At 42.6% G+C, this 27,455-nt stretch overlaps 1 protein-coding gene and 1 long non-coding RNA gene across 6 annotated transcripts in view; both read right to left on the bottom strand.

The window, feature by feature from the left end:
* The window catches only part of CELF2 (CUGBP Elav-like family member 2), an 832,664-nt gene that overhangs the window by 345,040 nt on the left and 460,169 nt on the right, over positions 1-27,455 (bottom strand). The window lies entirely within an intron of this gene.
* LOC122473172 lies at positions 3,916-20,584 on the bottom strand. Its single transcript, XR_006294604.1, has 3 exons — positions 20,574-20,584; positions 7,938-7,941; positions 3,916-4,052 (listed from the first exon to the last, which is right to left on the bottom strand). It is a non-coding gene; the product is annotated as an uncharacterized LOC122473172 (long non-coding RNA).

Genomic DNA, 27,455 nt, shown 5'->3' with positions numbered 1-27,455 from the left:
GAGCAAGCTTCTTATCTGAGCTGATTCTCCCATTGGTAAAGCAGGGATGATGCATACCTTCCCGCACTTTGCAAAGATAAAATAATTGAATAGGTGTCAAGGACCTGTCGGGTAATTGGCTCTTCAAAAGTGTTATTGTTCCTTATCGTGATCTTCCCAACTCTGAGGTCTTAAAGAAAATCAGCAAACTCACATAGATGAGGCCTCCAGACGGAGCACAGTAACTGAACTCAGAAGCTACATGCAAATTGACAGCCTGGTTTTGAAATCATTGAGGGCACGATGCAAACCCTGCATTCAAAAATATGGATCTTCAAGAGTACCTAGCAGGGCACTGGGTCTTTATAGACAATAAAAATTGCGGACTGAATTTCCTTGTGCGGTGGAAGGACCATGCTATATAGGCCAACCAAGTAAGCTGTTGGGTTAGGGAGGATGTGTCAACTCAGGTGCAGGCTACTCACGAAGACCATGCCCCAAACACCCTTAGTTAATTTCACCATGTGTATATAACGCTACGTGGGAAGGTGTGGTGGTATTTCAGTAAAAGTGTTAAAAGTACAACATTCAAATGGATCACTCATTTTATTTAATATTTTCATCATGTACAAGCCCGTGTGTCTGCATTTACCTTCTGAAAAGCTGGAGAAAATTAGTACCTCCATGAACCTGCTGGGCTAAGAAGCAGCCGTCAGGTCGGTGAAGGGTTAATAACCCCATTCATACAGCACAACTGCTGGGACCAGGGACACGTCTTCAGCATATAATCCTGACAAGGTACTTTTTGACAATTTAATTGCATCAATACAGAAGCAGCATATTCCCATAAAATTTTCAACAAGAAAAAAGTTAGCGAAAGCTCTAGGAAGCCCTAAGAAGTGAAAGTAACTTCAAAAACAAAATCATTTTAGAAATGGAAGATTTGGGGTAGTCATGAACAAGAATGGGAAAACTGGAAAGTGCTTGATACGTTAATTAGCTTGAAAATAGCTGCAGGGAAAATGTAATACCCCAGTTGCCTGAATGAATATGCCTCAGGTCATAAAATGAATCTAGTCTGCAGACGGAACCAACTTCTTTCCTTTAGATCAAAGCTGCGAGTACAAGGTAATAAGAAGGTGTTAGATATACTTTCTTAACATCCTCTGATGCAATGAGGCCCTCTTTGCTGGATCTCACTGCTACTTGCTCTGGCCGCCCCTCCTTTCTCTTAGGGTTCTGGCCTGGGGCGGGGGGCGTGGGTAGGCTCTATCCTGACATTTCTGCAAGCGACCCAGATGTTGCTAGATTAACCTCAAGTCTGCTCCCAGTAAAGCCAGGGTCCTAAATTTCTGTAGCACGTAATGATTCATTTTGCAAGTTAGTTTGGAAGCTGGTTTTCTTTTCTTTTTAAATGTTTATTTTATTTATTTTGAGAGAGACAGAGAGGGGAGAGAGAGAGAGAGTGCACAAGCAGGGGAGGGCAGAGAAAGAGAGGGAGAGGGAGAGGGAGAGAGGGGGAGAGGGAGAGAGAGAGAGAGAAAGAGAGAGAGAGAGAGAGAGAAAGAGAGAGAGAGAATCCAAAGCAAGCTCCGTGCTGTCAGTGCAGAGCCCAAGGTGGAGCTCGATCCCCCATGAACTGGGAGATCATGACCTGAGTCGAGATCAAGAGTTGGACGCTTAACGGACTGAGCCACCCAGGCGCCCCTGGGAAGTTGGTTTTCTTTAGTCACTTGAGAAACAGAACATTAGGGGCATGCATCTGGAGGGTTCTGGGCCATCCATAGACCTCCTACCCCTCCACCTATGATTTCTGTGTGATCCAGGTGCCCCCAAATTTGGAGGGGCAGGGTACCAGGAAGTAGAGGAGGTAGTCTATAAAGCAGTTAGGAGCAGAGGCTTAGAAACGTGACAGGCCAAGGTTTAAATCCTCGGTAACTGCATGGCTGCTCGTTAGTCTCAGCTCTCTTATTCCTAAAATGAGAATAAGATAATTTTACCTGCTTAATAGAGTAGAGAGGATTAAATGAGGAAATGCACGAAAAGGTCTTGGCACAATGCCTACCACGTAGAAAGTGCACAAAAACATTAGCTATTCATATTATATCTATAATATCCCGGCAGGAAAAGGTGAGGGCAAAACGTAATAAAATCAGTGAGGCCCTAGAAAGGGGACTAGCCATGACCAGCACTGTTCAAAATGCGCCCTTCTTCTAAGAGTCTCAGTGAAAATAATGCACTGTGGACAACAGACTACTATGTCTATATTTTTGTTAGTTAGAAAGCAGGTATAGAGACTCAGTCTTTTAAAAATATAGATGTCAACCTGTAAGGTATTTATTAACTTGTGCAAATTACTGTGGGTGCAGATTCTGTAACCCTAGATATATCAGGCTATATGCATCCTTTTTCCAGCTATTACTTTTTAGTGCTCTCAAAATGCAGGAATGGGGTATTGCTAAGTGAGTGGTAAAAAGCCAATAAATGCTTTGACAGTTTAGTGGGCTCATTTCCCACTCAGCCTTTTGACAAATCACATCGTTCTAACGTTTGCATGGACTAAAGAGAAAAAGATCTTTGATTACAGGTATTTTATAGAAGTCTATATAATAAAGTGGAATCCAAATGAGAAGAAAGGACTGAAATAAGTGGGAAACATTCATTCATTTAACAATGAATGCTCATTTATTGAGCAGCTAATATATACCAGCTCTGGGAATTCAGTTGACATGTCATGATGGCATGAGGCCCCCATGTGCCACGAACCCATAGCCCTCATGTGCTAGCAGTTCAGGATTTTGTGAAAATGTTTGTTATAAAAACCTATGTGTAGATATGCACAAATTAATATGTGATCCCAGGGCAGGTAGTGAATAGTGAAATTAAAGTGATTTAAAAAGTAAAGGAAGGGCACCTGGGAAGCTCAGTCGGTTAAGCGTTCTACTTTGGCTCAGGTTATAATCTCAAGGTTCGTGAGTTGGAGCCCTGCATTGGGCTCTCTGCCGTCAGTGTAAAGCCTGCTTTGGATCCTCTGTCTCCCTCTCTCTCTGCCCCTACCGTGCTTGTGCATTTTCTCTCTCTTTCAAAAATAATGAACAACAATTAAAAAAAAGTAAAGGAGGGCAAAGGTGATGAGAGGGGGTAGGGTGACTTAAGGGATATATTATAGATGCTGATAAAGACGGCCTTTCTGCTCTTTGCCACATCTATCGTGAGAGGGAAGACCATTCTCAGCAAACTGTCGACGTTCCAGAAAATGTCGATATCACTCTGAAGGGATGCACCGTTATTGCGAAGGGCCCCAGAGGAATCCTGTGGAGGTACTTCAATCACACGAATGGAGAATTCAGTCTCCTTGGAAAGAAGGGGCTCTGAGTTGACACGTAGTGAAGAAACAGAAGGAACCAGCTATTGTTTGTTTGTAGTCATATATAGAACATGGTCAAGGGCATCACACTGGGCTTCCACTACAAGATGAGGTCCATGTATGCTCACTTCCCCATCAACGTTGTTACTCAGGAAAATGGTTCTCTTGTTGAAATCTGAAATTTCTTGGGTGAAAAACACATCCATAAGGTTCAGATAAGGCCAGGTGTTGCTGTTTAAGCAAGCCCAGAAAGATGAATGAATTATTTTTTTTAATGTTTTTTATTTATTTTTGAGAGAGACAGAGCATGAGCAGGAGTGGGTGTTGCAGAGAGAATCCAAAGCAGGCTCCGGGCTCCAAGCTGTCAGCACAGAGCCTGATGTGGGGCTCGAACCCACGAACTGTGAGATCATGACCTGAGCTGAAGTCAGACACTTAACCCACTGAGCCACCCAGGCACCCCACAGATGAGTTAATTCTTAAAGAAAATGACATTGAACTTGTATCAAACTCAGCTGCTTGGATTCAACAAGCTACCAAGTTAACACCAAGGCTATCAAAAAATTTGGGGGTGGTGTCTAGGTTTCTGAAAAAGGAACAGTTCAGCAGGCTGATGAATAAGATCTACGTTGTCCAGCTAAGGAAACAGCAAGACGCCAGATGACTTTTCAGACTTATTTGTCATGTTTTAAAGATAAAGTAAAAGCTGTATTGATTTGGGGGAAGAAAAAAAAAAGGTCTTTCTGAGGGGGTGATATCAGACCAGACTTGAATAAGGTGTGTGTGTGTGTGTGTGTGTGTGAGAGAGAGAGAGAGAGAGAGAGAGAGAGAGAGAGAGAGAGAGAGAAGGAGAGCATATGAGCCATCAGGAAAGTATTCCAGTCAAGGAAAGAGCAAGTGCAGGCTCTGAGGCAGGACCCAGTGGTGTTTTTGAGGACCAACAAGGCGGCCCACACAGCTGAGCAGATTTTCTGAGTACAGTGTGGTAAATGAGAGGGCTAGGCTGCAGAGAATGTGGGCTTTAGGCTTTGTAGGACACGGCAAAAACAGAGATATACCAGAGCCTCAGATCCAACAAGGCCTTTGAAGATAATATTCTCTATAAAACAAGATGGATACCATCTTGGGAGGGAGGAGAGAAAAAGACACAGCTTCTTTTATTTTATTATTATTATTATTATTATTATTATTATTTTTAATGTTTTATTTTAGGTTTGAGACAGAGAGAGACAGAGCATGAGCGGGGGAGGGTTAGAGAGAGAGGGAGACACAGAATCCGAAGCAGGCTCCAGGCTCTGAGCTGTCAGCACAGAGCCCGACGCGGGGCTCGAACTCACAGACGGTGAGATCGTGACCTGAGCCAAAGTCGGAAGCTCAACCGACTGAGCCACCCAGGCGCCCCAACACAGCTTCTTTTAAATAAACAGGCCCATCTGTAAAGATAGAACTCTATGATTTGGGAAGACAAAGCCTAATGCTCAACAAAATAGAGCACCAGCACAGCCATTATAAAGGCTAGAAAATAAAACTGGACCAAGGCTTTTACATCATCCCATGTGTCTATTGTTGCCCGTGCGTTTGGTGTCATAGCCATGAAATCATAGCTAAGGCTGATGTCACAAAGTGTCCCCCACCCCATATTTTCTTCTAGAAGTTTTACCATTTAAGGTCCTACATTTATGTCTTTAATCCATTTTGAATTATTGACTTTTGTGTGTTGTGCAAGACATGGAAACCACAGAGTGAAAAAGCAACCTACGGAATGGGAGAAAATATTTGGAAACCATGTATCTGATAAAGAGCTAATTTCCAAAATACATTAACAACTCCTACAGCTCAACAGCAAAACAAGACAAAACAAACAAACCAAAACCAAACAAACCAAATAAAACCAAAACAACAACAACAACAACAACAACAAATCAACTAACAACTAGATTTAAAAATGGGCCAACAACGTGAACAGGCATTTCTCCAAAGATGACATACAGATGGCCAAGAGGTGCAGAAAAAGATGCTCAATGACACCAATCATCAGAGAGATGCAAATCAAAACCACAATGCGATATCACCTCACACTTTTTAAGGTGGCTATTATTAAAAAAAAAAAAAAGACAGGATGTAATGGTAAAGATGTGGAGAAACTGGAACCCTGTACACAATAGGCGAGAAGACAAAAAGGCACAGCTGCTATGGAAAATAGTAAGTGGTGTCCTCAAAAATGAAAAATAAAACTACCATAGGATACAGAAATCCCCCTTCTGTGTACATATTCCAAAAGAATTGAAATCAAGATGTTAAAAAGACATGTGCTCTCTCCTCACTTTCATAGCAGCAATATTCACAACAGCCAAGAAGTGGAAACAATGTAAGTGTCCACTGATAGATGAGGGAATAAAGAAAACGTGCGCACACACACATATGCATACACACACTCACGGTGGAATATTATTCACCCTTAAAGGAAGAATCCTTCAATATTCAGCAATATGGATGAACTTTGAGGAGATTATGCTAAGTGAAATAAGCCAGTCACAGGAGGACAAATACTGCTTACATGAGTCCCACTTACATGAGGTCTCTAAAACAGTCAAACACATAGAAGAATGGTATTTGCCAGGGACCTGGGGGTGGGGGGAGGAGGAAATGGCTAATTGCTAATTGAAGGGCATAAAGTTTAAGTTCTGCAAGATGAGTACTTCTAGAGCTCTGCTGTACTGTGCCTACAGTCCACAATACTGCATTGTACTCTTAAAAATCGGTCAAGTGTAATCTGTAATTGCTCCTCTGTTATTGTTCTCTGACATCTGAAGCTATTGCAATTTGTCTTTCTCTCTCTCCTTGCATTTTTCTCTTTTCTCTGTTTTTAGCAATTTATCACAGGAAAAAAAGTCAGATGTCTTTTAACTGAATTATGGGGCCTAGAGTCCTGGTTTGCCTAGTGTTACTTAACACTCACTACCTTCTTTATTATCTTGCACGTTGCCTCTACAAGCGCTATCAACATTCTCTCTAAAAACAATGCCCTTTAGCTTTCTTTTTTTCTTTTTTTCCCAATGTTTTATTTGTTTTTGAGACGGAGCATGTGAGTGGGGAAGGTGCAGGGCAGGGGTGTTGGGTGCGGAGCTAAGGCAGGCTCCATGCTGACAGCAAAGAGCCCGATGCGGAATTCAAACTCAGGAACCGCGAGATCACCACCTGAGCCAAAGTTGGACGTTCAACCAACTGAGACACCCAAGACCCTCTTTGGGTTTCTTAAAACCACCATGATAACCTATATATATATATATATATATATATATATATATATATATATATATATATACCTTTTATCAAAAAGGGACTGGAGACATAGTTAGTAAAACATTTTGCAATTATAGAATTTTCCTCCTTCAGTGTATTACTGTTAAAAGTTCATTTCCTCCCACCCCCATTTCACAAGTTTTGCCAAACATGGCCCCCCGCTCTTACAAGCATCATAAAGTTTGACTTCCTCTTTAGCAGAAGCACTCTGCAAATTGTAAAGTTATAATCCAATGGGATTTTTATTATAATTGTCACTATCATTACTGATTCTTTAAGCAATTCCCACAATGCTCTACCATTATGCCTTCTTGGATTTACAATTTGAAGTTTGCTGATTGGTGACTTTCTGGACCTCATCTTAATCTGGACAGTTGGAAGGCACGTACCTGGAGTCAAGAGCATAGAAATGATATCACTCACTGTCTGCAAAATGAGGGTGTGCTGGAGGGACCCCAAATACCCTCCATCTCAGTCTTTCTTCGCTCTCAAGCTTCCATGTTTCAATCACTTTTTCTCCCAGAAAATGCTGGCCAAACCTGGGGCCAGAGAGTGAACAGAAGAATCTCAAGAGAACTGACTGGACCTTGAAAGTTGGAATATAGTTTCCAGGGTTTTGGACTCAAGCAGCCTGGAATCTTAGAAATGGGCTAAGAGGTAGGCACCAGCTGATTCCTGTGAAGGACCCCAAACTGTCTGGTTACCGACTTCTCAAAAGGCATGAAATATGCTTATGTAAGATACTCCTTGCTCATGAATATTTTTGTTAATTTCCCTCATATACATCAGTAACACTGATATCGTTTGGACACTGGGATTTACAGCTGTCCCCTTCTGTTTTCGTAACTTGTTCTCCTTTTCCATATTCAGTTTCCAGGCTCAGGGTAATAGCCCACAACATAATCAGTAGCTGTTGAGTCTGGCCAATTTCTTCCTGCCCCCGGCTTCCTAGACAATTGGTAGATACGGTTCTGGTATCCCATTCATAAGCTATGATGATATTCCAAATTGTTTTTATTGCAATCTTGGCATGTATGGCACAATTTTGAGTTCTAATTTGGTCAATTACTCTGGACGCTGGTCAACCTGTAGTTGCCATTCCCCTATGCCTTTATGTCTTGCAAATACACAAACCACATCAGAGACCTATGTGCCAGAAGGAATGCTTCTGGTCTTGCCTTCTTAATTTGCAACCAATCAAGGTCATCAACGAAGACTGAAACCAAAAATCTTGAGCTTTTTAAAAAAAGAAGCAAATCATGTCTGATTGAAATTTAATTGTCCCCACCGTCCTCCCCCCAACCCCAGCCCTGACACTTAAATGATCAGAACTGCAAGAAGGCAGTGAAATGGTTAAGCTATCACAGAGATGGGTTTTGCCAAGCATTAGGCTAAAATTAGCCATTCAGTTTCTGAATAACTGAACAATGGTACAAAACCAGTGTCTTGGTAAGTCTGGCAATGTTTGGAGAGCAGTTGTTTTATTTTGATTTTTGAATCATGTAATTTCAACATGAGTCAAGCGTGAGGATTTCACAGAAACATTTTTGTAAATCTATGATCACCTTCAGAAAAGAATCACCTGATGTCCTACCTTTCTCTGAAAGAAAAAAAAAAACACCTTTTACTTTGCTTAGTACATTCACTTCCATGTAATAGCAAAATAGCTGCTAACATTTCTTGAGCATTCACTGCACCATGCACTGATTTTAACTCTCTGTAGGTAAGACATTTATTCCTCACAATAATCCTAGGAGATGGGGAGGACCGCTGACATTCCCATTTTAGGGAGGAAGAATCTGAGCCCTGACGAGTCAGACTTCGTGTTCACGGCCACACAGCTATGAGACGGTGGAGGCAGAATCTGAGCTGAATCCAATTCCAGGGCACACAGCAGTGAACTGCCAAGGAGACAATGATGAACTTGAATAAGCCCAGTGAAGACAATGTACAGAATTCTTCCATTTCCCTTTTAAAAACTTGCAAAGTTTCCCCTCCTAATTTTGGAAGGGGATGACATTCAGAAAAATGCTTTCTTTCCATTTCTGTGCTTCAGAGTATCTAAATCGACTGACTCCTAATCTTTAAAATTTTTACATTTCACACCAGGAAAGACAGAGAAGGGAACATTTTATTCCCAAGTGACATTCTGGGTTTAACTATCCTTTGCAACAGTTTTGTTTTGAAAGATCTCTGTGGCTGCATATGAACCAGCCAGATGTCAACGATGAGTCTACCATGTACAATATTCCCCAGAGACTAAAAATACTCCTTGCTGATATAGTATCTGGAAATACCACACAAACGCTTCGGACCTGATGCATCACTAAGTGTCTGTACAAACGCCTCTGAAACAACAGATGTTCTGGGCTCCTGCTGTTCCCTTAGAATAACAAAATGACTTGTGGGGGAGCTGAAGTTCCCCCTCACTTTTCCACAACAGTTTCAGGAAGAACCAATGAGTTTTCATCCTCATTTCAACTTCCGAGAGGAGCGTTAGACACTGTGCAGGTCCCGGGATCCACCTGTGGCTACCGGCAGGTTTCTGCAGGTGTTGGCCCGTGGGAAGCTGTCAAGAGTTGGTCCAAATCAGGGCAATGCTCCTGACAGAAGAAAATTAAGCAGCGGGAACTTTTTAGGTGCCAGAACGTCTTTCCGGGACACAGATATGTAGGTGGAATCTGCACTCGAAAATAACTCAGGGACAGGAACAGCAGAAAAGGCTATGGCTGAGCAGTGCAGGTGGGAGAAGAGTCACCTGGGAAATGTGCGGGGAATGACGAGGACTGACATACATGATGGGGCCCAGAGAGGGACCCAGGGTTGCAAATGAGCAGTATTTTGATTTCCCTCAAGGGAAGATAGGGGAAACTTCTAAAATTGAGACCTTAAAAGGCGAGGGGAAATGACATTCTGCATAAATAGACATGCAACTATGGTTTGCATTGCAAGGTTAGCCGTAATGCCAACGGTCATCAGGACCTTGTACCCACAAGTGTTCTGCAATCTCCAGAGCCCTGTGAGGTGCTTGTGTCATTTGACCAATTAGGAACCTGGGATGAGAAAGTGGAACCAGGTCCTGAACCCAGAAAAGGGAACAGAAATAAAAGGGAACAAAGACAAAGGTGATTTCAAGTTCTACTCCCTGAAACTGACGACATGAGGAAAGATCAGGAAAATAGCTGAAAGTAAGAAGAATCATCAGCCTGACTTGAGACAAGACACGTTCATTTCACAAAGATAAATGCAGCTACAAACTGCGTCTGAGGCACAGGCTTGTGACGCTCGGAAGAAGTGCTAGATCTCAGTCAGAAGACACACGTTCTAGACTTGGCTCAGTAAATTACCAACTGTGTCACCTTGGGCGTGTCATTTACCATACCCAGCCCACTCTTCTTCATCTGCAAAACGACAGTAGAAAGATCTGCCTTCCGTTGTCTATGCAAACGCATTTACGGTATTGCTTGCTATTTAGGAAGCATGCAAAAATGTCAGCTTAAAATGATAATCAGATTCCTCTCAGTCGATCACTTATAAATGTTTTTCAGGATGACAAATTCAAGTCTCAGAGCTCCATGAGTCCGATGTTGTTCCCATCCTACAAGTGAGGAAAACTGAACCTGGGTGGTCAGTTTGTGGACCTGGCATTAGAAATGAGGTCTTCCAATTTCTCATCCCTGCATCTTTTCACTGGGGGAAATACACCATTTAAATAACGTATCCCAAGTCACCCATGTAGAAAAGAGGACAGTCTCAGCCTTATGCTACATGTTTTACTAGCTGTGAACACTAAAAATGGCTGGCTTTCTTCTCCACCCTCTACCTACTGTTGATTACAAGTGACTGACACTCATTTTCCGGTAAATATCTGAATAGTGTTCTGACAATATGGGAAGATAGGTTTTTGAGAAGGAACACTGCAAAAATCACTACGTGCTTTCCTTTATGGTGAAAAAAAGAAGTTCAACTCTACACCATGAACTGAAAATTAATTTCAGTCTTGGTCCAGGAGAACCTGACGCAGAAGGACCCAATGTTTCTTTAAGATGGTCTATTCAATTTACTTACTGTAGTTGAGAGGTGGGACTAGGGAAAAGAGCAACACAGCAAGCATTTCTTCGCCTCTCACTCCTAGTAAATGGCTGCGTATAATCCCATAGCCAGAGGGCATAGCTTAATGCACTAAGCTTCAGGTTTGCGATGCCTCGGCTGCTTAAAACCCTAAGTTCAAATCCCAGAAGAGTCTGTATGGCTCCTTATCTCCTTGAGTTTGATCAATTACATTTCATAGATTTTTATTATGTGAGAGATTCAAATAAGGCTTTATAACTCAAATCCGGTTTATCTTATGGAGACTCTAAATACCTTGTACTTTTTATTTATCTAAATATTGAGTTTCAGGCTCACTGTCTCTTAACACCTTCCTAGCACTTAGAGAGGAAATTGTGTGAAACCTTTTAATTAGGATGAGACTATCTGGGTGGAATCATGAGCTATTTAATTTATATATGCAATCTTCCAGTATTGGTAAGGGAGTGGGTATAGGAGATCCAGCCCACGAAGCAGAGACAAATCCAACATAGCACATGACAGTAACTGCCATTGGCTGAATGGCTACCGTGTACTTGGCACATCATGTGAATTCTCTCATTCAATCCTCATGGCCCCCCTATAAGGTAGATATTTTAACACCCAGTTTACAGAGAACGCCACATGTTCTGTCCAAAACCATATGAGCCGAAATAGGAGAACGGGATTTAAACCCAGGTGTATCTGATCACACGTCCGTGATATTCCATGTACATACACCGCCCTACAATCACTGCACATCTACGTAGAAAATAACAACAAAGTATGTGGAAGGCACCAAAAATGGAGTTGTAAAGTGAAAGCCCAAACCAGGAAGGCAGCAGGACCCAGGGACTCAAAAAGGAAACCTGGGTCAAACTGTCATCGATTTATATCAAGACTGTCTTGAAGGAGCTGGTGACCGATCTTCCCACTCATGCCATGCCTCACCCACATGGTGAGTAGGCAGGCTTACGGGCATGGTCTCTAGAAGAGGCTGGCGTGGGTGGGTGCCAGGGCGTAATGCCCTTTAAAAATGTCACAGGCAAAGTTCTTATACTCTGTGGAATGCACACTCTGCCGACATGGCATGGTACAGAGAGCTGGGGCCCCAGAAGTCATACCCCATCTAGGACTATGTTCTGTTGTCTTCTGCTCTGTCTAGTCCTGTCCCTAGGTTTCTGTATTCTTTGCTATTAAAAAAATTCATCATCCTCCATTCATAGTCTCCCATCACATGACCATCCTGTTGTGACAACCTTACAGGGCTGACTGAATCAGGAGTGAAGCCACAGGCAAAATCGATCGTGCCCCATGTTTTCTGGTGAGAGTGATCCAATGGGTGCCACTAGTTTCCTACCAGACAGTCAAGAACAGGAACAGGTCAAAAATAAGGGGTGGGAGTGGCAATAATCCTATCAAGTTGCGATATGTTAGATCTGAATTGCCTGAGGATCATCCAGGGAGACGGAGGGGAGAAAATTGGATATATGAGTCTCAAGTACATGGGAAGCTCGAAAGTGGAGATCTAGACTGGAAATCATTGATACCCAGGAGATCCGTCAAACCACAGAGGATGAACTCACCCAAGGTGGGAATATATGAAAGGAAGAGTAATGGGTCAAAGCAGAACACTGGGAAATACAAAAGAGAGAGAGACAGAGAGACATGGGCAGAAAGAGAGGAACATTAGGAGGGCAGCCATAGAAATCAGAGAACCAGGAGAGAAGAGTGATGGGGAATCAGGTTTAAAGAGCAGCATTTCTCAAAGGGTATTCCTAGTTTTAGAGTAAGATAAGCTTTACAGATTAAAATAAAACTGCCTTGCTAATTTGTATTGTGAATCTCTAAAGAGGATTATATAGGGAGAGCTTTCTAAAAATATCTGACCACAGAACTCTTCATTTTTACATAAAACCTATTCACATCCCTCAAAACTAAGGCTCCCTAGAGCACACTTTGGGAAAACCAAGAGTGAGTTTCCCTAAACAACAAATTGTGACATCAGTGCACAGCAAGAGCCAACATATGAGTATTCGATAAGGGTTACATTTTGACAATTAGCAAGCCATTGATTACCTTTATCAGAGCAGCTTCAGTGGAGCAGTAAAGACAGAGGCAAGGCAGCAAAGGACTAATAAGTAAGAAGTGAGGATGTGCAAACAGTGCATGTTGATTACTCTTTCAAGAGACTTGGGTTTGAAAGGCAAGACACACAGGGACAGGAATTAGAGAACCTGTAGCTTCAACAAGACATTTCAGGCTGCAAGAGCTTTGTGCAAATTTATAGGCTGGAAGGAAAAACGAGGGATGGAGAAAAGCCAAGAATACATGGGGTGAGTCGAAAGGGTAGGTGTGGGGACAAGGCACCGAAGACGCACGGGGCGGGAACTGGATGGAGGAGGGAGGGAGGGGGTGCATACAAATAAAGTAGCCCATGATGAGAATACAGAGGAGGAGGAGCTCAGGACTGATGGAAAGGACTGGGCACGGCTCCTTGCAAGAGGCAGTCTTTGACCTGGGCTTGGAGGGATCAGGAGAGAAGCGGAGGAGAGAGGCATGCCGGAAATGCAAGCCATTCCACAGGGACAGGAGCCAGAAGAAGAGGTGTGGAGGTGCTAAAGGACAGAGTGTGCCTGGGGTGCCTGGCCGGCTCAGTTGGTTAAGCATCCGACTTTGGCTCAGGTCATGATCTCACGGCTCATGAGTTCAAGCCCCGGTGGGGCTCTGGGCTGACAGCTCAGAGCCTGGAGCCTGCCTTAGATTCTGTGTCTCCCTCTCTCTCTCTGCCCCTTCTTTGTCTGTGCTCTCTCTCTCTTTCTTTCTCTCATTCTCTCCAAAATAAATAAATAAACATTAAAAAAAAAAGTGTGCCCAAGAAAGGACATTCTGGGAATTTCAGGCCTCTTCATTCTTAGCTATTTCCCTTTTCATTTGATGTCACTGATTCTGTGGAAGAAGATGTCTAATTGACTACAGGATCCTTAATAATGATGTGCTCACCCATCTGTTGATTTGAAGTTTGGGGTCCTATTTTATTATTTGATACCTGATATCCAAAGTTACACAACCCAAAGTTTCTATTAAAAAGAAAAGGAGAATAAAGAAACACAGTGTAGGGTGCCCGGGTAGCTCAGTTGGTTAAGCGTCCGACTTTAGCTCAGGTCATCATCTCATGGTTCGTGAGTTCAGGCCCTGCATTGGCCTCTGTACTGACAGCTCAGAGCCTGGAGCCTGCTTCGGATTCTGTGTCTCCCTCTCTGTCTGCCCCTCCCCTGCTTGTGCTGTCTCTGTCTCTCAAAAAATGAATAAATGTTAAAAATTAAAAAAAAAAAAGAAACACACAGTTTACTTTTGGTGGGATTGAAGAGTGTAAATAGACAAACTAAGTCAAAACAAACCACAATCTTGTGAGTAAAAAAATTACATGTTCATTCTGCTAATCTGGAACTAAGAGTTCAGTCAAGCGATTTATGCAAGACCAGTATCTGGAAAGAGAAATGTGTAATAGATCTGAACAAGATTATATTTTCCACCTTGTTGGAACTACATCTTTTTCTAGACAAGAAAATGGGAGTTGTTCTTGGTGATTACTGTTTACCACTTACAGGCATGAAATAATCAGTATTTTTGGTAATCGTTTTAAAAACAATGATTTTAAAAGGTTTTCTTGCCTGTGCAATTCAAAGCAAGAACTCACTAAGTTATCTCTTGTTTTGGAAAAAGTGTGAATACCGGGGTTTGGACATATTCAGAAGACAATTCTGCAAAACCTTTTTGTTCTATGCAGCCTGCATGAACAGAAGCTTCTCAGCTGTTTTCTTCTGTAACATTTCAACTCTTCAGCTAAAGTCATGTTAAAAAACAATAACAGGAATGGAAATTATTCCATTCTAAACATGTAGTTTTTCAACGTTTATTTATTTTTGGGACAGAGAGAGACAGAGCATGAACGGGGGAGGAGCAGAGAGAGAGGGAGACACAGAATCGGAAACAGGCTCCAGGCTCCGAGCCATCAGCCCAGAGCCTGACGCGGGGCTCGAACTCACGGACCGCGAGATCGTGACCTGGCTGAAGTCGGACGCTTAACCAACTGCGCCACCCAGGCGCCCCCTAAACATGTAGTTTTAATCAGAAGCCGGTCCCGCTCAGTTGCTGGATAAAGTCTCATTGTTAGTCTATGTAGCAGCTGGGGGAAGCTGTCCCCCATCCCAAACAAGTATTTAAACAACAATTATTAAGTGGCAAATTGGTAACCTAAGACACCAGTACCACCAGCATCCTATTGAAAACAGGACCGTAAAATGTACATATCTTTAATTGCCACAGACAATTAAGCTTATCTGAGGATAAACATCTCCATTTCTGTGGGGAAGCTTATATAAATAGACCTCAAGTAACTGCACATTACCTCAGATGTATAACTAGGGAATGCATTTATATTTGATATGTATTCTGAGGCAAAGGACTATAGAGACTATTCTTTTTTGTACAGTGGGTTAGTGAATATATGACTGTGTGTGTGTGTGTGTGTGTGTGTGCGCGCGCACGCAGGAGACAGGCAGACACAAAGCCCATGCAATACTGTATGTGTTTTTGTATGTGTAGCAAAATACGAATGCTTGTAGTTTGCTCATTATTATGTAAACTAAGGGGACAGACTGGTTGGTCTACAAGCAATTAATTGCTCCACTTAATGGCTAAATCTCCATATCGCATAAGAAAATGCACCTTCTTCAAATCCTGGAAGCCCCTGTGAGTCACAGTTCTTAGAGCCACCTCACTGTTCCTGTTTCCCCCTAATGCCCACCCTAGCCTGCGACTTACTTAGAATTCAGCCCATGTCTTTTGGGGTTTGCCCAAGTCCCACATTTTGAAAAATTTTTATTTTTATTTTTATTTATTTTTGAAAGAGAGACAGAGCATGAGCAGGGGGCGGAGAGAGAGGGAGACAAAAAATCCGAAGCAGGCTCCAGGCTCTGAGCTGTCAGCAACACGGGACAATGCGGGACTTGAACCCGCAAACCTCAAGATCACGACCTGAGCCGAAGTCAGTTTCTTAACCCACTAAGCCATCCAGGCGCCCATAGTCCCACATTTTGAAACTGTCCCTGGATACTTTTGTCATGATCATACCCGCAACCTCAACTGTCTTGTCTCTCAGAAAAACCAAGGTCTTTGTTAAACCCTGTAGTATTTTCTGTAGTATTAGGGTTAAAGTATTTCCATTCCAAACAAGAAAAAAAAAAAAGTCTTTTAGACCTTACAGTCTTTACCACATTATTAATTTTAACTCTAATCATTAGAAGTGTATCTCTTTAAACATCACAAAGAGAAATTGTATCAGTAATTGTAATGGTTATCTGACTTTTAGATTGGATTCTTTACCAAGATATTATTGAACATTAAGCAAATGTCCCACTCTGATGACTGTCTTTTACCACTTTTTTTAAATTTTTTTTTTCATTTTAGAGAGATAGAAAGAGCACATGAATGGGGGAGAGGGACAGAGAGAGAGAGACAGAGACAGAGACAGAGACAGACAGAGAGAGACAGAAAGAGAATCCCAAGCAGATTCCACACTCATGTGGAGCCCAACACGGGGCTTGATTTCATGACCCTGGGATCATGACCTGAGCTGAAATCAAGAGTTGGACCCTCAACCAACTGAGCCAGCCACGCACCCTGTTGTACCACTTTTTAAGCAAAATCCATTCATATGGTGACATTTTTGTGACACGGTATTTTCAGCCTAAGAGAGTGGAGTGCGATACAATTAGAACATTCGCATGCGACAGCAAGGTATCTAAGACAATCCCGCTCCCTGGGCACCCCCACCTCTTACAAACAGCATGAAATATACAGTACTCATTGGGTTTTGGAAATCATAACTCCTCATTTCTCCATTTCAACATCAGAAGGGACACAAAGTAAATTATTTACACAGTTTAAAATACAGCATGATATATGTATATATGTATATTTAACTTTGGGAACATCGCTAGGTGGCAGCTGGTATTCCAAACATCATTATGCATTCTACCCCGTGCAATGGAATACAGATTATTTATAAAATGAAAAATTAGGTGCTCCACATTTAAAGGCCAAGATTTTTTTTCTAGGTCAAAGAATGAAAGTTTTAGCAATCTTTAAAAAAAAAAAAAAGATGTATTGCCAATTCTTGCTTATTCAGCAGCAATGATTAAGTTGGTGCTTTCCCCAGAACCTCCCATCCCTCCCCCCAGCCCCCGCCTCTGGCTGACACCACTACCGCATTTCGTTGCCCCTTCATTGAGCACCAGGAGAAAAGTGAGGCCAAGGCAGTTCATTTTTGCTCCTCTTAACAGCTCTTAACACCAGTCCGGAGGGACACAGAGGCTGGAACTGTAAGCTTAAAGTAGAATTTTCAGATCATGGTGGATTTTAATGACCTATGCTCTCTACTGTCTAAGTACTAAAGATAATGAAGCATTTTTCTCCTCTTGACTTTAATAACCAATATCAGACCAAAGTACAACTGTCACATTTACCCAAGACACATTGGCTATTGGTCTATGCGAACGACACCCACCTCCCGGAATACTCCAGCTACGGGAGGCATAATTGCCCAGGGGTCCCAGCTGCTGTGTTCTGAATCCATGAGCTCACTTGCTTCAGGTCACACTTGCCACGGGCTGCTCCCAGCCACAAGTGGGCACAGAAAGGGACACAGAAGGGGACAGCTCTCACTCACGGACTCTGCAAGGTCTGGTGGAATCTTAGGCTGCACTTGGGTTTGGGAGCTTCTATCCAGCCTTCCCCTCCCTCCAGGTCAGACGTGCACTGCAGTCTGGCCACTCTCCCAGCCTCTTCCAGGTCTTTCCCCGTCTTCTCTCACAGACATTTCCCCTAATAAAATCCTTGCACATTTATTCCCCTCTTGGTGCCTACTTCTCAAAGTACCCAAACTCGTACACACTATAATTCTCTGTGAAATCAGGTGTAGGAAAGAATGAATCAGTAATCAATGAAATTCATTCAGGCATTACACTGTGTGTGTGTGTGTGTGTGTGTGTGTGTGTGTGTGTGTGTGTATGTTTACTCAGGAATTCCACGGTTCACAAATGGCCAATGGCCAACTCAGAATAGCTGTCTGGCTCACCCCAAGCAATACCCATCAGGTGGCTAGAGGAATTCCTTTTTCTTTCGGATCTGCCAATGATTACTTCCCTCTTTCTATTCCTTCCTATTCCGTATCCTTCAATGATAGAAAACATGCTGTTACCTGGGATCCGGTGTGGGTTCTGAGGCAGTCCACACAGTGACACAGGGCTGATGCTAACTCCAAGCTGCATCGCAGCTATCCTGGTCCTGTCTCAGGTTACCTGGAGTTGTCTACCCGTTTCCTCAAGTCCCTGTTCCCAGACCCGCTTCCCTTTCTCGATGTAGAACACCTGCTCAGCTCCAGGTACTTTAGGATTTCCCCTAAAAAGCAGGTGAATGGCTGTCCCCCCAAAAATCTCCATCTGCTGTGAGTCCTTTGTAAACCTGAACAAGAAAAGGAAAGGGGAGGATTGGGGGTAGAGTAGGAAGCCTGCAGGAGAACGTGAGAGATGGAGCAGAGCAAAAGAGATTGTGGCCGAAATATCTAAATAGGCCTGTCCATTGCTGGACCTTCAGAAGAAAGACAGGAGTTATGAAAAAGAAGACCAGGGGCGCCTGGGTGGCGCAGTCGGTTAAGCGTCCGACTTCAGCCAGGTCACGATCTCGCAGTCCGTGAGTTCGAGCCCCGCGTCAGGCTCTGGGCTGATGGCTCAGAGCCTGGAGACTGTTTCTGATTCTGTGTCTCCCTCTCTCTCTGCCCCTCTCCTGTTCATGCTCTGTCTCTCTCTGTCCCAAAAATAAATAAACGTTGAAAAAAAAAATTAAAAAAAAAGAAAAAGAAGACCAGAAGTATCCTCAGTGGTTTATACCACGTGGCATGCAGGCAGCTCTCCCTGAACCCTTCAGCCTCACTGTGCTCTGCCGTGACCAGCCATGGGAGCAAGACACATCAGACTCATCCATCGCCGTCTGGCTGACAAAAAGGGAAGTGCAAATGGAATCTCAGTGAGCTGCAGCGGAGGTGGGGGTAGCCCCATAATACTGCACGGTGGACAGCATCCCAATGTGCCAACGAAAGCTCAGTATGTCCGAAACAGGACTTCCATCTCCTTCCTCCCCGGTCTTCTGTCCGGGGACCCTATTCAGTTGGTGGTGATTTGTATCCCTGTAAATCCCAAGGGTTTCCCCTTAGAAACCCAGTATTGGGCTATGGTACTATTACAACTAACTTCGGGTGAATCATGAGCGAGAGAGACATTTGCTACCATTGCTTATCACAATTCTTCTATGGCAAAACACATTTTGAGTTCCAAACAACAGATAATAAATACACCAGAATCTGATCCATTCATAAGTTGGGTAGTAGCTGTGCTAACGATGCGGGATACATCCTCACTTATAAAATTATTATCATTAATCAGAGCTATTCGTTCATGGCCTGTCTGATATATTTGGAGCTCAGCTTGATTTCTTTTAAGTCTTTTAACTTCTGCATTCAGCAGTTAGTTCCTTGACAACATTTGTTTCTACGAGTAATGTTGCTTTGTGCTTTTAAGCCCTAATTAAAAATTGGTAGAGATCTTAAATATCAGCAAATAAAATTTGAAAGAGACTTTAAACATTAATGGGATGCAAAGGTTCTCAGGGTGTGGACTCAGGACCAGTAACATCAGCAGAACCTGGAAATGATTAGAAATGCACATTATCAACCCTACTCCACACCTCCTGAATCAGAATCTCGGGGGGTGGGGGGCCCAGAGCTGTGTTTTAACAAGCTCTCCAGGTGATTCTGATCCATGTTCAAGTTTGGGAACCACCAGTGTCATATACTGGATGATCTCAATCATGGGTCACGTAAGCTGTTTTAAGTGTGCTGTACTTAATAATCCCTGTGGAGAGCACACAAATAGCTCCAAGGAGTCCTGTCTTTTCTTTTCTTTTTTTTTTTTTTTTTAATGTTTACTTATTTACTTTGAGACAGAGAGCACACATGAGCAGGAGAGGGGCAGAGAGAGAGGGAGAGAATCTCAAGCAGGCTCCACGCTGCCAGCACAGAGCCTGATGCAGGGCTTGAACTCATGAACCATGAGATCATAACCTGAGCCAAAATCAAGAGTAGGATGCTTATCCCACTGCGCCACTGAGGCGCCCTGAGTCTTGTCTTTTAAAAGAGTTTTCAATCAAGTTGGAGAAACTCACACACATGAGATTAACAGCTGATATGACAATAAATAATTAGATGTGTGAAAATCATACAGGATATTCAAGAGAGGGGACCATACTATTTGACTATATCTATTTGGATATGATTCAACATTTGCCTTACAAATATATAATTACTATTGATGGAAAGGCAAGATGTTCTCCTAGTAAATGAGAAAAAAGAGGCTACAACCTTTTCTCCTGGACCCAAAGAATTGGGCTAGGGTTAAAGTGAATCTTGTCTCTAAATGCGTTTTGTTTTCATCCTCAAAGACAGCGACTCTACAGCCTTCCCAGCAAATCATGGTGGTATTTTACCACTGTGAGAGCTAAGAGACATTTTCATGCCCAGCTGAAAGCTTTTCTTATTGACCAGAGTAAAAGCTCTTCATAGCTAATTCATAATTACCACTGTGACACAGTGGGATGTGAAAGCATCCTACAAACTTTAAAAAGTTATACAGAAGTCAGATATTCGCTATCATTATTATTACTACTGTTTGATTTAAACAGCTGCACTGTTTCTGCATGAGACAGCTCAATGATTTTGTTGATTCTAAAATGACAACACGTGAAGGGAAGGTTCACATTTAGTTTAAAATTAAAAAAAATCTATTTCCTTATTCTTTCTGTGGATGTGTCTGAAAATGTACAACAGACAAATCAAAAGCCCCAGGCTTTCTGCTGCTCTCAAGATATTTTTTTTAAGTTGCTGAAATGACATAAAATCAAATCCCTTTGAATGGTGGATGGCCTCACAACTAATTCTATAGATCTGATCCTAAAACTAAAAAAAAAAAAAAAAAAAAAAAAAAGGAATAATTTGCTCACTTTTGGTGGTCATTAATTCTTTTAAGTTACAAAAGTACCATTTAGTAAATTACCTTTTCCAAGGCACTAAAGGAAATCTTAAAGGTCTGAAAGTTTTGAATCACCTTCCAAAAGTGGTCAGTCTACCAATAACTTATAATCCCCAATAACATCCACCCAAATAGCTTCAATGTCTTTAGTGCTAGATTCTGATTTAAAAAAGTACTTTTATAGCCATTACAAAATTCATCCTTAACACCAAAGTTAGGTTGGGGAAGGGGAGCCCCCAAAAATGCTTTCAGAATTTCCCTGGTAAAGGAATACCATGGCCTTCAAAGATTTTAATCATAAATTTGTCCAATAGTTGCAAAATAATACCCAAATGTTATGCTTTCTTCTTTTATAGGTCATGCCTTATGCTTTATTTACACCAAGGAAGACATCTTGTCTAATATCTTCTTGATTCTCATTTATGCTTTCAGGCTGAATGGGAGCATAGGGAATTAGAATTTAGATTGTGGCCTAGGAGAAAATCTTCCTGAATTTTTTTGGACACTTGTGACTACGGTGGGAACTCGGCAGCCTTGTTCATGAGGCATCTCCAGGGGTAAGTAGGCATTTCCAGGCTGGTATGGGAATGGTTAAGGATTCCTTAGTGCACTTAGGTTGGGATCCACATGGTCAGGTGACAACTTCAGGAGGATGGGCCTGAAGATGGGCACTGAGGTGGGCACCTTTACCTATCCACGTGACTTTCACCTTGACCTCAGTTTGGCGCCCTTCCCCAGAAGTCACGAATTCAGTCTAGTTTATGAGCTACCTTATCATTTTCCAACAAACCAAATGACTAAAAGCTTCCTCTGAAGGAAATATTCGTCATTACAAATGCATGTGGGATACAGTGGACCTATGACTACATGTGAGTACATCTCCATCCAATGAAAGGTAGCCAGTGTGGGCGCCTGGGTGGCTCTGTTGGTTGAGCGTCTGGCTCTTGCTTTTGGCTCAGATCATGATCCCACAGGTTCGGGAGTTCGAGCCCCACATCGGGCTCGGCACTGGCAGTGCAGAGCCTGCTTGGGATTCTCTCTTCCTCTCTCTCAGCCTCTCCCCCACTGATACAACCTCTCTCAAAATAAGTAAATAAACTTAAAAAAAAGGTGTGCATTCTTGTCTCATTCTTCACCTAAGTCTCTCCAGGTTTTAGCTTCAAAGGTTACCTGTAGATGCACTTCTGACAAATTCCAAGGGAAAGCTCTAACCCTCGATGCTGAGGAATGTTAAAGAACCTATGAAGTGGCCAAGGTTAAAGATGACAACCTTAAGTATGGAAGAGAAGGGAAATACTTTTTCAGTGTTGACTAAAAGAGAATTTACTTAGAAGGTTACTCCATGTGACTTACCAAGATGGTATTTCACGTTCGATTCAAACACGATCCTTGTAACGCCGGGATCACAAAGTCATGCAGGAGAATGGAACCCACTTCAGCATTAGGCAAGGCTTTGGATGACCTTTGCAGGTCTCTGAAGAAATATTAAAATTTCCCCCTACTTTCCTCCTATCATCTCCCCTCCTCCATTTCCTCACTCCAGTTTTTGATAAGAGACTTCTTGTTAGACTATATTTTCTCTGTTACTTCAAGCACAGAACTCTCTTATGGCAGAATTACAGCCTTATCCTGGGACAAGTGGGCTCTTCAAAGTCTGTGTGTCGCTGTAGAAAAGCAAAAGGAGATGGGGTAGGGCTGCAGAACGGGTACCCACAGCCCCCACCTTCTGTTTCTTCTGAAGCCTCCACCACGTGTGCCCATGGGGCTTGTGGGTTAAAAGTGGGAGGGAAGAAACAGCCTTTCCCAACTTGTGATTTGATTTTCACTTTTCACTGTACTTGGATTGGGAAAAAAAAAAAAAAAAAACAGAGGAGGAAAAAAAAAAAAGAGGGAAAAGTATACCCAGGAAGACAGTGAAAGATTAACTTCAAAAGCCCAAATTAAATAATGTGGAAAAAATTTCCAACATTTTTTTTTTAATGAAATCTTCAGTGTCACTGGCACCACTCATGGTTTAGTTAGTCAAATGAAGAAATTTACCTACATGAAATTTACACTCCTTCTTTAACAAAGTAATATTTTGCCATATATTTTTGGTTTTCTTCTTCAGGAAGTGAATATCCCAAACTGTAAATACACAGTGTAATCTGCCAATAAATTGAGGTCAGCCTTCCTTTGGGTCTCTTTTAAAACTGGAGATCCCCTACTCCAAGTCCCCTCACCTACTTAAAGAACTTACCTCTTCTTCTTTTTTTTTTGGAAAAAGAACAGAAGCCTTTAATTCCAAATTAACTCTTTGGCCTTCCTCAGGCCTCAAAAAAAAAAAAAAAGGCTTATAAAAGGATTATATTGGAATTCAAAGTCCACTGAGCAGCTGGGGGCTACGCGGAAGACACAGGTAGAGATATCAGAGCAATGAAAGAGATTCCCATCCTTGTTATGTTCTCTTTAATCCCATTAGCCAAAGAGAATGCTGTACTTTAAGAAATTTAGGAGCGGTGAGTTGTCTGGCTGGGGGCACAACTAGTTACAATACCTCCCTCTAAAATGTGCCTAGCGTGTTTAAATCTATAAAGCTAATGCCCAATTAAGAAGAAAAAGGAGGCAGATTCTCATACCTATTAGGTTCGCTATAAAAAATAAGAATGACCTAACTCTGCCTTTAGCAGAACAACCAGCCATATATGCTACCCTGCTCTGTTAGGAAATGGGATGTTGTGTCCAATCAAACACTGTTTAATAGACTACTATCAAAAAATACCTGGTATGCATTACCAATTTGCAAGATATGGAATATAATAAATACTTAACACTAAAATACACAGAGCGTATTTTAGTCTTTCTCTGATGATTCAAGACATTTCAGAATATTTCACTGCCTCTAGGTCACCATTACCAACCTCAATTTTCACTATGCCCAGTGAAGCATGGTTATATCAATTAATAGAGGTTTCCGTTCGACAGAATGTTCTAACAACTAGCTTTAACCGTATATTGTTTCTACTGGGTGGGTACTAGACACAACATGAACACCAATCAGTTGGATTTTTTTGCATGGGAAGACAGTCCATTGGGTCGGGGCCTCAGACAGTACTCGCTTCATGTGGTCTGGATGGTAAAGATTTGGGGACCAGACTCCCCGCCGTGAGCAATGGGTAGGAACGAAGAGAGAAGTACAAGTTCCTTCGATTTCTCCACCATTTTTCTTGCTTGACTATGTGACAGAAAGCTTTCCAGTTGTGAAATCTCAGGCTTCTAGAGCTCTAGACTCCTCAAGGAGGAATATGCCACAGGCTGGAAAATGTTCTGGCAAGTTTACTATCTGGCTATATAATCCAAACTGCTGTTTAAAGCCTTCCTGAGTGGTTGGAGAGTTTTAGAGCCTGAAGCAGGGATCCTGACAGCTTCCTGTGTATGCTGATAACCACTGTGTTGGAATAAAAGTGTGTTGGTGCTAATCTTTTTTCAGTTTGGGTCACACAGGGTGACAGCTACTGGTGCTAATTGAAAAGGAAAACGATAATTCGATGCTATAACACTTTTCACCTACCTCATGCTTTTTCATCCAGAAGACTAAAAAATGTCTTTTTTACAAAGGAAAATAAGGTAGCTTCCCTGGGGTATGGGTCATTCTCTGTCTTTGAAAAGGCCAGGCAATACCTATGTGATGACAGCGCCTTCTGCAGATGGGCCAAAAAGACCCAAGGTGGAAAAATGTAATATTCAGTCTCAGAACTGCACTGAATAACCCAGGCCGGAAATTCAAGAACATTCTTGCAATCTCACCTCCGTCAAATCATCCAGTTAGAGCCTTATCCGTCTCCTTTGTAAAGTGTATGTAACCATTTTCCTTTTAAAAATTTGTTTGTTCTGAACAGAACTCAAAGTATCTTAAATGCTCAGCAAATATTTATGGATGATGATCACAGTCTCCCATCTCCCATTAGACGTAAAATGCCACATAGAAACTAGGAAGGACTATAATGAAAGTGTACCCACATTAATGACTGATATGCGGAAGATCATAGTTGTAAAGTGCAACAAAAGGTATCTGTCTTAGTCTGGGCTGCTATAACAAAACTATCACAGACTGGGTGGCTTAAATGACATTTATTTCTCAAGGTTCCAGAGGCTGAAAGTCTGAGATGAAGTTTCCAGGAGGTTTAGGTTCTTTGTGAGGGCCCTCTTCCTGGTTTGCAGATGGCCGCCGTCTCGCTCCATCCTTACATGGCTGAGAGAGATTAGCTCTCTCATATCTCTTTGTATAAGGACACAAATTCTATTCATGGGGGCTTTACTCTCATGACCTAATCATGTCTAAAAGGCCCCAACTCCTTTTTATATAAAAAAAAAATTTAAAGTTTATTCATTTTTTGAGAGAAAGACACAGAGCATGAGTGGGGGAGGGGCAGAGAGAGAGAGAGAGAGACGGAATCCAAAGCAGGCTCAGGCTCTGAGCTGTCAGCACAGAGCCCGACCAGGGCTCGAACTCATGAACCGTGAGATCATGACCTGAGCTGAAGTCGGACGCTTAACTAAGACACCCAGGTGCCCTAAAGGCTCCAACTCATAATACCATCACACTGGGGATGAGGCCTTCGACATATGAATTTGGGGAGACACATCCATGTAGTCCATGGCAGTATTACACTGGATCTGGAACTTCTTGGGACTCCAAAATGTGTTGGCCTAGTTTGTGACATGCCAACCAAGCGTGGTACATACATACACAGTGGCAATGATGTGGCCCTAGTCTTTGTGTGTTTTCTACCATATCTGAAAGGCAGAGCAATGAGAACCCACTTCAAAATGGAGGGGAGGACAGTCGGCTTTCCCAAGCAGAGGCCCTCAGTCACAGCTTTTCCAGGACATTCTGCGTTCCAGGCACATGCCCTGCAGAATCTCAGGCAGATGGCTGGGCTTCTCACTTGCATCTCCCTGGCTCCACAGTTTGTTCTATCTTTCCCTTTTAAAATGCGGTTCATTCTAGAAACAGATGAATTGGTACACATAGTACTTCTGAGGATAGATCCACGAGAAGTCAGCCGCAAAGCCCAGGAGAAGCGCAATCTCTGGGAAGAAGCCAAGCACAGATTTCAGTGGAACATCTCCCTCATGCTTGAACAAGTTTTTCTTTCTTGTTGAAACCTGTTCAATTCCCTCTATACACCCTACTCTCCAGACAGATGGACAGACAAGGAGACAGATACATGCTTATTTTGGTCTAAACACTTCTTTGCTGAAGTATAGCTTTCCGCCAGGCTCAGTTACGTGCTGCTAAGGAATCATTCACATTCAATCTGTCTACTTCACCCCAGCCTGTGGAACACTTCACACACATTCCCAAGTCCCAACACTCCTCAGAAACTGACAACGAAAACAGCAACACTAACAGGACTTCACAGAATGATTTTCCCCGAACAACTGGAAGCGGCTCTAACATTGTCTCGTAGAGCATCGTCGTGGCCTGGCGTGAAGATAGGGTCGGTGATACGATCCCAATTAGGAAGATGAGGACACTAAAGAAACCTTAGTCAGTTTGTGAGTAAAGCAGTGTGGTTCTGTTCTGGCCTCCAAACCAGTTCCTATCCACCAGCTACCAACTCTTTTGAAGAGTCAGAATGTTGAGACCAGTGAAAAGCTGAAGAGCTGTGTCAGTTATCAGCCACTTGCCTATGAGGCAGGGAGAGAGGAAGTTTTCATGTAACGTCTTCCCACTGACCTTAACCTGTCTGCTTCCTTTCTAAGAGAGAGAGAGAGAAAGAGAGAGAGAGAGAGACAGAAGAGAGAGAGAGAGAGAGAGACAGACAGAGACAGAGAGAGGGAGAGAGACAGAGAGAGGGAAGGAAGGAGGAGGGACTATTCAACAATCCATCAGGCAAATGCCTGTACAGTTGTTTAAAGTAGAACCTGGTTGATTCCAGTGGTTTCTTACAGCCTTAGCTCACATTGCCTCACAGGTGAATCAATTCATCCTTTTACATTCAAACAAAAGGCATTCTGGGATAATCTTTCAGAGACGGAATGACTCCCTTAGGATACATACACACAAGAAGAACGCTAATTCTATCACAGTGCTAATGTACCATTACTAGTAATACGCTTCCTCCAATAAATTAACCAGTACCTTAGGTCACAGCTAAATACATAAACCAGTTTGAGTGAATTAGTGGGAACACTGGTTAAATGATAAAGAGACTACGAATTATCACACGTGGAAAAGTCAAGAACTCCAGAGTGCCGAAGCAAAGAGAGGATTCATGAGAGAAGACGGCCGCTTTTACATAGTTTGAGGGTTGTCCTGTGGACGATTCTACATGTGCTCCTGAGTGCCCAGAAAACAGGCCTGGGATGGCCCACTGATGATACAGGGAGGCAGAGTCTGTTATATTATAAAAGGATCTAAGATTTAAGGGGCATCTATGATGCGTGAGCCACTCTGGAGGGTGCTTTTACAAATGATGGCTCAGTGAACCACCTGCCCCCACCCTGCACAGCAGCTATCAGTTAACATGGTGGTAGAGAAGTTAACAACGGAGGTTCAAAGGAACTGAGACACTTGCTCCAGGTCACAGTGCTTCCGAGAGGCAGAA

This window comes from Prionailurus bengalensis, chromosome B4, assembly GCF_016509475.1.
Source record: "Prionailurus bengalensis isolate Pbe53 chromosome B4, Fcat_Pben_1.1_paternal_pri, whole genome shotgun sequence".
Classification (NCBI taxonomy): Eukaryota; Metazoa; Chordata; class Mammalia; order Carnivora; family Felidae; genus Prionailurus; species Prionailurus bengalensis.
The sequence above is the reverse complement of the archived record's forward strand: the minus strand, read 5'-3'. Positions and strand labels throughout refer to the sequence as shown.